The sequence below is a fragment of the Macrobrachium rosenbergii genome, chromosome 26 (genome assembly GCF_040412425.1).
Source record: "Macrobrachium rosenbergii isolate ZJJX-2024 chromosome 26, ASM4041242v1, whole genome shotgun sequence".
Taxonomy (NCBI): Eukaryota; Metazoa; Arthropoda; class Malacostraca; order Decapoda; family Palaemonidae; genus Macrobrachium; species Macrobrachium rosenbergii.
The window spans coordinates 17,323,508-17,333,507 of record NC_089766.1 but is presented as its reverse complement, the minus strand read 5'-3'; the positions used below and the strand labels follow the sequence as shown (position 1 = coordinate 17,333,507).

At 37.5% G+C, this 10,000-nt stretch overlaps 1 protein-coding gene and 1 long non-coding RNA gene across 3 annotated transcripts in view; one reads left to right on the top strand and one right to left on the bottom strand.

Annotated features, from left to right (window-relative positions):
• Positions 1-507, bottom strand: part of LOC136853090 (uncharacterized) — a 7,014-nt gene extending 6,507 nt beyond the window's left edge. Inside the window, exon 1 of the long non-coding RNA XR_010857332.1 lies at positions 397-507. This is a non-coding gene — a long non-coding RNA (uncharacterized lncRNA). The remainder of the gene's footprint in view (positions 1-396) is intronic.
• The window catches only part of LOC136853094 (uncharacterized), a 188,968-nt gene that overhangs the window by 153,842 nt on the left and 25,126 nt on the right, over positions 1-10,000 (top strand). The gene's annotated exons all lie outside the window — the stretch shown is intronic.

Here is a 10,000-nt window from a genome sequence, read left to right as displayed (position 1 = left end):
CTTTAATTAGAACTCGCAATCTTTTCCAACGTGAGTCAGAACGAAATGATTTGTGTCATTCCGCGGTAGTGTCTTCTTCCAAGCACTAGAAGCTTCAGTTATTAGCTCTTGTGGTAATGCAGATCAACATGAAAAAAAACACTCCTTTCTGCCGTTAGGAAAACATTTTCATAATTTATTTATTTATACTTTCAACTGTGTCTAACAGTTGTTCTTGGAAACACTGATTGCGTGTCTTTGCGTCGTGCATAACACTTGTGATAATGCGCTGATAACACAGAATCGAATAAAATCATTGTAGTAAAGCAATTCTTATACCATTAATTTTTCTTTCCATTTGATGTTAATTCACGTTGAGTAACAAAACAGCTGAAAAGAGCAGGAACAGACACATACCTCACAGAGAGCAAGATTTCAGGAGCTAAGTCTGAGGCAACCTTCTTTGATCACGCCTTCCGTTCAACTGTCGTGCTGCTCGTGCAGGTTAGCCTCAGAAGCCTTACCTGAGACTTTAAGCAAGAAGGCGTTTTTGAGGGATTAGCATCTCCCTAAGGAGTCGTAGTGACCATACTGCCAGACGAAAGAAATGTAAACTACGCCACTAAAATAGAGAATCTGCTAATTGCCAGTTATGGTAATGAGTTCATTTACTCATTTTATCTCCTTCGGGTCTCCGTTTATTGGGTACATTACGTTTCTCGCGCAAATTTATCGAGTGTTTTCTTATATTTCTAACATTTTTTTCTCATTTACACTGATTTGTGTACACCAAATAATACAAACTCGAAACACAGGTTATGAGACTAATATAACATACTGAACCAAAACGTTGTATTTACAGTTACAATACAGTATATACCGAAGTACAAACATGTTTATCATTTTATTAAAATAAAAAATATATATATTTGAATATTGTGATAAGGTCAAATTACAAGAGGCAGTACATTGATTTACATACATCACAAAAAAGATGGTCTGTTGTAATATATGTGAATGAAATAACTTAATTATTATCTTTTGCACACAGCATTATTTGGTAGTTAAAGTTTCTAACTTTCTCTTTTAAGTCAAGTTTTGTTGGGTACATTGGAATTATTTTCTTGAGAACAATAATTAATCAATAAAACGGTAGTAGAGGCCAATGTTATTAATTTTGCTCTTTTTCTGGTACTGTGACTTTCATCGCAAAATCATTTTGAACAAGGTGCCAGATTTCTCTGACTACTTGATGTTTTGAAATTAGGTTTTTGTGTTAATTTATTAATGATGATATTACTATACATAACCATATTTGCTTTAATATCATGTGGGCATAATAACGACCCCCTACTGATACCAACAAGGTAATTGTGGTTCCCATTTTCTGGACACGGTATCAAATCTTTACAATCGTCGCATTTTTCTCTTATTTGAAAACTAAGGAACAACAATAGCCTGCCAAATAAATTATTATAGGAAAAACCTCCTTACAGTTATCAACATTACTTCGTGGTACTTTAGAGATATATTATCATATATACAAAACTACTCCTGTCTATAACTGGTAATCTCTAAATCGTTCCATTTCAAATGATCAAAACTTCTCAGACTTACATTTTTATTGTGGAAAGGTAAGTCTTGCTTGAAGACAGACGACATCCTAAGCTTCTTTTCACTTTCAAACACTTGACGTACGGAAATATTGTGCTGACCATCTGCAAGTTCACAATATTGACTAAACCTTGCCTCTGGATTATCTGTTTGAAATTTTCCTGTCAGTACGTAACTCATTTTCAGTTCAGATATAGTAGTCCGTTATTTCTAATATTGCCTGAGTTGTATGTTTCAGTGCTGTGAATGTTTCTTTCTTAGCGTTCCAATTAAATCCTTTTACGCCAGGCCACTTATATAGCCTTTCGTAGAAGTAGTTGAGAAATTGACGTTTTGCGTCATGCACGCGTACTTATTAGGGTACCATATTTGTTATTTAACCTTTGACCTTATATGGGGATTTTACATTCATTATTGTCCATGAAATGTGTAAACAGTTTGACATATTCTGCAACTTCTGAATAAAAAGGCAACAGTGATTTTTTCCAATGAGATACGCACTGAATAATTGCAAAACTAAATTATTTTATTTCTCAAAAGATAGAGCAGGAGAACGTTTTTCATGACAGTTTATATGAACGTTTCAAGACTAAGCCATCTTCTGTCTCATAAAGTGTTTTCTGAGAGCTGAATGGTGCATCATGAATTTCATTTTCTAAAATATGATTTCCATCAAAGGAGAATCGAGGGACCTCATTGTTTTATTTACATCTTTCTGTCCAAGCCAATTATTCCTGATAAATTTCAACAAAAGTACTGATTCGCCAAAAAAGGGGTGTGTTACTCTGAAATGGGTGGTAATGCACTATAGACGGTTGTGGAGGACTGACAAAAGAGGACATTGCTTTCCCATTGATAACATTGTTATCAGGGACTTAGGCCCCTCCTTTGCTTTCAAGAAGAACTTGATGCATAGGATGCTGAAGGCTGGTACATGGCTTCGCCAAACGACCCTCACATCCTTCTGTCTGCAGGACGTTGCCCATACGTCCTTGGACACTTTTCCTTGGCCCAGGGGTGGCTGCTCATTTGCAGAGTTGTCGTCCTGGCACTCTTTCGGGCTGGTTTTATAATTCCCTTACAATTGGGAATAACACACCAATAGTGTATTTCGATAGCACACACAGAACTGAATCTTTCAGTATACATTAAAGCCGAATTCACGATTAGATAACACAAATATAGCTCAAAATACATACAGCGATGTGACACCTATTGGCTGACCTTAACGTGCACTAACCCTTCCCATAGAGCAAACACCTCAATATCTACCAAGACCTACAGTGGTCTACGTCATCACCTCGTGACGTCAAATCCACCAGGCCTTCTTTCTCAGGCTCCAGGGTTGGCATGGATAGATACCCGAGGACCTACCCGCTTGCCAGCCCAGGCCGGGTTTTTTAATCTAAAAAACCCGGGCGGTTTTTTTTTAAGTTTTTAGCTGTTTTCTGCTTCTATAATCCATTATCATTGTTCTATTGTGTAACTTTTAGTTTGATACATAATTTAAAATAGAACAAATATATTTACAACCCCCTTTTTTTAAATTATGGAAGACATAATAGAAGTTTTCATCTAAAAAAACTGGGCGGGTTTTATCTTTTTAGTTGCTTTTCTGCTTCTATAATACATTATTATGGTACTATTGTGTAAATTTTAGTGAGATACATAATGAAGAGTAGAACAGCATACCTAGAAATCCCTTTTTGATTTTGGAAGACCTAGTATAGTTCATTACACTTACAGTACAGCAAGTCTCCAACTGCGAGATCAGTTTGAGACCTGTTGTAATTCAGATCTGTTCTAAGTCAGATTTATGGTCAGACCAGGTATATAAGGTACTTCTGAGATTTAGCCTAGGCCTACTAAGAAAACTGAAAACCAACTTTTGACTGCAGTAGGGCATTACTGTACTGTGCAGTTACAGTATACATTATGCACATATACATTATAAAATATCAGGAATAAAAGAAAATGCAGTATTTGTTATGATTTTATATTGAAAAGTAATGTAATTATGAAAAGTTAGCTACATTTAATACTTTAGGCCTAAAGACAAACAAACTTGGCATTGGTTTTGGGTAGTATACAACTTAAACTTTCATAGGCCTATTCAAGCAAAAAAATAGTAAAGATGTTTGCCAAAGATTAGCACACTACAGTAATTCAACAACAGACCACCTCATATTTTAAGTGATTTGGTAAAACAAAAAGGTACCTATTGACAAACAAAACAAGAAGTACAGTAGCTTAAGGGGTTTGCCTCATTGATGTAAAGCAACCATAGTTTTTTAATTTTATGTACGACAGGTAAAATACAGTGAATTAGGCTTATACTGTTAGAATTGTAGGCACTCTTTTACATTCCTACAGGTCAGTATACATATTTCGCAACTACCAATCTGCTGGTTCTCCTGAGTCTTTGTTGTGACCTCACCAGCTTTGCAATCTTGTCATTGCGTAGTCTGTTTCTTAATTTAGTGTGAATTTGACCGGAAGTGGGAAAAAATTCTTCAACTGATGCTGAAGAAGCTGGCAGGGGAACTTATTTCTGCATAAACTTGTAAATATTGCGGTGTAAATCCTATCCACTTATTTTTTCTGCTTTTGCTTCCATTATTTTCCCCCACTTGGATGGTGAGAAAGTTTCAGTTACTTTGGCTGAGAACATTGATTTGGGATAAGCTTCTTCATCTTCAATAAACAAAGCCATCAAAGTGCTACAAAATCTGCATTAATTGAGGATAGCCACGCAGCTGCCACGATCTTGATCACTGACAATTTTTTCCTTTTATATTTGGGATGAGCGGCTCATTGTTTAATAAAGTTGTTGTCAGAAACTTGGCCTTCAGTTTCCAAACTTTCCACAGTAGGCCTAATCTAAAGAAGTCTCGATTACCATATATACCTGGTCCTGGTCTGACTTAACCCTTAAAATACGGGACTGCAATGTTGGTACAGACTGGACTTAAAATCGGTCTCGGGAAAGGATCTTTTATGTAGTAGGAGACTTGCATGTCTGTTCAACTTATTTTTATATTTTTCTCTTAATTTTTCAAGGATTATAAGTAGATAGCTGAAATACAAATGAAACTGAGGGCATAGAAATATTACTAGATTTAAATAGTAAAGGTAAAGAATCAATAAGGAAATAGAAAATATATATATGAAACTAGTAAATTGTACAAAAAAACAACGTATTTTCCCAAATAAAACCCGAGTTTTTTTCTTAAACCAGCCTCGTGAGTGTTTTTTAAAACCTGGTGTTTTTCAACAACCCCAAGGTTCAGCTTAGTCCCATGTTCTATGAGTCACGTTGCGTACATACCAAGGAAGCTATTTTTTTGGAGTTTGTTTTTTGTTTATTTTTTTTTATTCCATTATGGGGGTTCACTCCTCCAATACCTTCTCAGTCAGATCATTAAGTTAGCCCCTCTAATGTGTTGAGGGTAAATGTAATTTCCTGTCGATGGAATAACACACACACACACACACAATATATATATATATATCTTCTTCTTCTTCTTCTTTTAACTTGCTTTTTTCCCATTTTTGTATGGGGTAAGCACGATGCCTCTTTTTGAAGGACTTTGATTTGGCTTTGGGGTAGACCGTAGTCTCGATCGGCTGCCCTGCCTGACATCGCTTAGACCCCGGTAGCGTATGGTAGACATACATGTATACATACATATATATATATATATATATATATATATATATATATATATATATATATATATATAAATATATGTATGTGTGTGTGTGTGCCACACTAACTATGAAACGCATTGAGCAATTTCAACCAAACTTGGTATACATATGACTTACTGTCTAGAAATCAGCACTGTGGGCGTAAGACATCACTAGGACCGAATGGGGTGGGATGGCTTTCCTGAAACTGGGCTGGTTCTTCTCGTAGATTTAGCAACTTTACGAATTTATACCTAATAATATAAATTATATCGCATGTAGAGCATATATATATATATATATATATATATATATATATATTATACATATGACTTACTATCTGGAAAAGAATACAAGGGGGTAGACGTCAGTGACACCAAAGGGGGTGGGGTTAAAAGGGGGGTGACAGCGAGAGAGAATGAGAGGGAGAGGGAAGGAGAGAGAGGAGTAGAGGTGTTTGGGAGAAGAAAGAGGGAAAGAGACAAGGAGGGTTGGAGAGAGAAAGAGAGGGAGAAACTGAGAGAAAGAAAGAGTGAGAGGGACAGGAAATGAGCTACAGAGTAGAGGGGGTGTTAGGGAGAAGAAATGGTGAAGACTGTCTCCTTATATACGATTAATAAAAAGCAAAATTTAAGTGGCAACACGTAAGTGTGGCGATAGTGCTCTACGTTCCTTTTTCTTGGCGACTAATCTAGTTATTTCTGAATATTTTAGGTAAGTTGTGGGTATCGTCATTAGACTTTTACACCAGGTAACTCATGAAGTGGGTGTCGCGAATCATTTCCGGTGGGCCACCACTGGAGCAGTTGACCTGCTATCAACGCCACCAGGTGGCGAAATCGTTACCCTCGATTCTCGGCCTGGGCTAACTCTCCGTCATCGTATTGATTTAAATATCAACTTTTACTTGCTTTTTCACCTTCTATAAGTTCGTTTTATCCTCGGAGTTGTACTTCGAATCTTATAAGAAATTAATTCGCCTGTATACTTTACAGCACTATTTTCCACCTAATTTTTAGGTTTCGATTTACAGAAGCAAATTAGTGGTTATTTATCCTCCACAAAAGTGCCACTCATATTAATAATCCCTACATATAGACGTGGTCAGGTAAATACAGCATTTCTGTTACAGTTTCGATGACTAAATAATAAGCTAGGGTAAATTCTTTGGCCAAACTAGGAATAGTTTTGCTGTGAAAAGAAAATGAGTGATTGAATAGTGCAATTTCTTCAACTTATGAAAGCTGTTCATTATAAGTCATTTAAAGTAATAATCTTACAGGGCCTTTTGAATCTCATCCTCCATGGAAGCGCAGATATTGGGTCTTGAGAAAACTATACATTCCATCTTGCTGGATTGCCATCCTTTGACTGAGGTGTGGAGGTGAGGCTGGCTGCCACTACAAAAGGGACAGAGCCGATTGAGTGAGTCTGTCTTTCGCATTTGGCTCGATCCATGCACTGGCACTCCAAGGTCCCTCGACGTATGCAACAAATCCAGGTCATAAGCGCCTTGTCGGATGTTAGTGAAAGCGTTTCATTGGTCAGCCTCTCTGTAGACCCCGCAGAAGGAACTGGCGCCATGAAGAAGTAAGGCTGTTGTAGCAGCGATTCATCCTGCAGTGGTGGTCCTTGAAATCCCCAGAAATGCTCAGTTGATCATTTACGATGTAATTCCTCAGATCCACCCAGGTTAGCGGGCGTTGGCCTCGGACTTCCGCACATGTCAGCAGTGTCGCACTGTTTCGTTAATACCCTGGAAATAATAATGAAAGTAAGACTTAGTATTTTATCACGCCATAGTTTTGCTGTTGTTGCTGTTTGATAATTGAACCATAACAACAATTTACCTCTCAGCCTTCAAGTACATAATAGGACTTAGGTACCTACCTCTAAGAGGATGTAAGCCCTGTAAATTGAGGGACTTTGCTGTAGTGGTATTTGGTTTTGAGAGGCACTCAACAAAAAAAAAAAAATAAATAAAAATATGTCACATATGAATATTGTGATAAGGTCAAATACAAGAGGCAGTACATTGATTTACATACATCACAAAAAGATATTCATTTAATATATGTGAATGAAAATAATCCTGATTATTATCTTTACATACAGCCATTATTTGGTAGTTAAAGTTTCTAGCTTTCTCTTTTAAGTCAAGTTTTTGTTGGGTACATTGGAACTATTTTCTTTGGAACAGTAATTAATCAATGAAACGGTAGTAGAGGCCCATATTATTAATTTTGCTCCTTTTTCTGTACTGACTTTCATCGCAAAAATCGTTTTGAAATAAGGTGCCAAATTTGTCTGACTGCTTGATGTTTTGAAATTAGGTTTGTTGCTAAGTTATTAATGATGATATTACTGTAATATCATCTGGGCGTAATAACGACCACCTACTGATACCAATAAGGTAATTGTGGTTCCCATTTTCTGACATTATCAAATCTTTACACCGCTTCATTTTGCTTTTTTGAAAACCAGGTAAAAACAATAGCTCAAGCAAATGAATTATTATAGGAAAAACCTCTCTCCTGTAATTATCAATACTGTGGTTCTTCTTCAGAGTTATATTATCTTATATACAAAACTCCTCCTGTCTATAACTGATACTCTCTTAATCGTTTCATTTCAAATCATCAAAACTTCTCAGCCTTACATTTTCATTGTGGAAATGTAAGTCTTGCTTGAAGACAGACAACATCCTAAGCTCCTTTTCACATTCAAACACTTGACCTACGGAATCAATGTGCTGACCACCTGCAAGTTCATAACCCATTTTCAGTCCAGATATACAGTAGTCCGTTATTTCTAATATTGCATGAGTTGTTTTTCAGTGCCATGAATGTTTCTTTTGTTAGCGTTCCACCAAACTCTTTTACGCCATCCCACGTATGTAGCCTTCTTAGAAACAGTTGAGGAATTGAAGAGTCGGAAGCAGCAGACGTATAGGAGGCCTAGGAGAAGGCAGCCGTGGAAAAACGGGAAGAGGTCAGAGAAACCGTAACTTTGGAAACCGTCATGACGGTAGACACTGGGATGCGGGTAGTCATGCAGTGGTACAGTAGGCCCCAAAGGATGGCACCCCTGGAAGGCCTAATGACACCCAACAGTCGGAGAGTTTCTGCACATCCATGCCTGACAGTACCTCTTCACATTCAGATTCCAATACAGCGCATTCAAGAGCCCACGATGTCAGGGGCTTTGGCCCTTCCATTGCTTTCAAAAAGAACTTGCCTGTGCATAGGATGCTGAAGACTGGTACATGGCTTTGCCAAACGCCCCTCACATCCTTCTATCTGCAGGATGTTGCCCATAGGTCCTTGGACACTTTTTCCTTGGGTCCGGTGGTGGCTGCTCATTTTGCAGAGTTGCTCGTCCCTGGCAAAGGAAAACCACACTGTCGGTTTTATAATTCCCCTGAGAATTAAATGACACCAATACTGTATTTCGGATAGCACACACAGAACTGTCTTTCAGTATACATTAAAGCTGAATTACAATTAGATAAATACAACTTAGCTCTAAAATACAGTGATGCGACTTATTGACCGACCTTTACGTGCACTAGCCTTCCCATAGAGTAAATAAACACCCTTAAGATATACCAAGACCTAGAGTGGTCTACGTCATCACCTCGCGATGTCAAATCCACCGGGCCTTCTTTTAGTCCCATGTGCTGTGAGTCACTTGACAGACTTACCAAGTAAGCTGTTTCTTTAGAGTTCGTTTCTTATTTATTTTTCTTTTTATTCCATTATGGGGTTCACCTCAAATACCGTTTCAGTGAGATCATCAAGTTAGCCCTCTAACGTGTTGAGGGTAAAATGTACTTTCCTGTCGACGGATAAGATACATCATCATTGACACACACACACAATATTATATATATATATATATATATATATATATATATATATATATATATATATATATATATATATATATGTAAAGTATGTAAAGAGTATGTGTGCGCGCGTGTGTGATTATTATTAAACAACATGAAATAAAGGGTATAGAAGAAGTTAGAATAAAACATTCAAGAACGAAGTACACAATTACTTGTCAAAATTAACTCACTTACAGTCCATTGGTGGAGTCCTTGAACGCCTGTTGAGTACTGTAAATTCCAGTGATGTCTTCACAGAGATATTTGCTTTGAATGCCTTTGCAGTACGTACCTTTCAACGGGTTATCTCTGTAGGTGTTGCAACGCTATTTAACGTATATCGATTATTCGTCCAGTGATAACCAATATTTAGGCATTATGTCTAACCACAGCAGTCATTACTTTCTTCTTTTAAGTCTCTCTCTCTCTCTCTCTCTCTCTCTCTCTCTCTCTCTCTCTCTGTGTGTGTGTGTGTGTGTCTTGAGGGACTAATCCGTCATTTCACCACGTGGTTCAATCTAGCCAATATGAAAGGACGTTTGCAGAGAGCCTCGATTCCCAAACCACCCACCCTTTTAGCCTTTTACTTTACCTCCATTCCGCTTCCTTTCTTCAGTCTTGCTGCCAACCACTCCAACTCCTTCTTTTCAACTGTCTAAAGCACTGAATGACTGAAAGTGCCCCAGTGCTTGGCTTTATAGCCGAATTTTCATAAATTCCTCTCTCTCTCTCTCTCTCTCTCTCTCTCTCTCTCTCTCTCTCTCTCTCTCCTGAATTTATTTCATCTTCCAAGCTTGTCGTCGAATGACTTTTTCTATCAGGTATTCA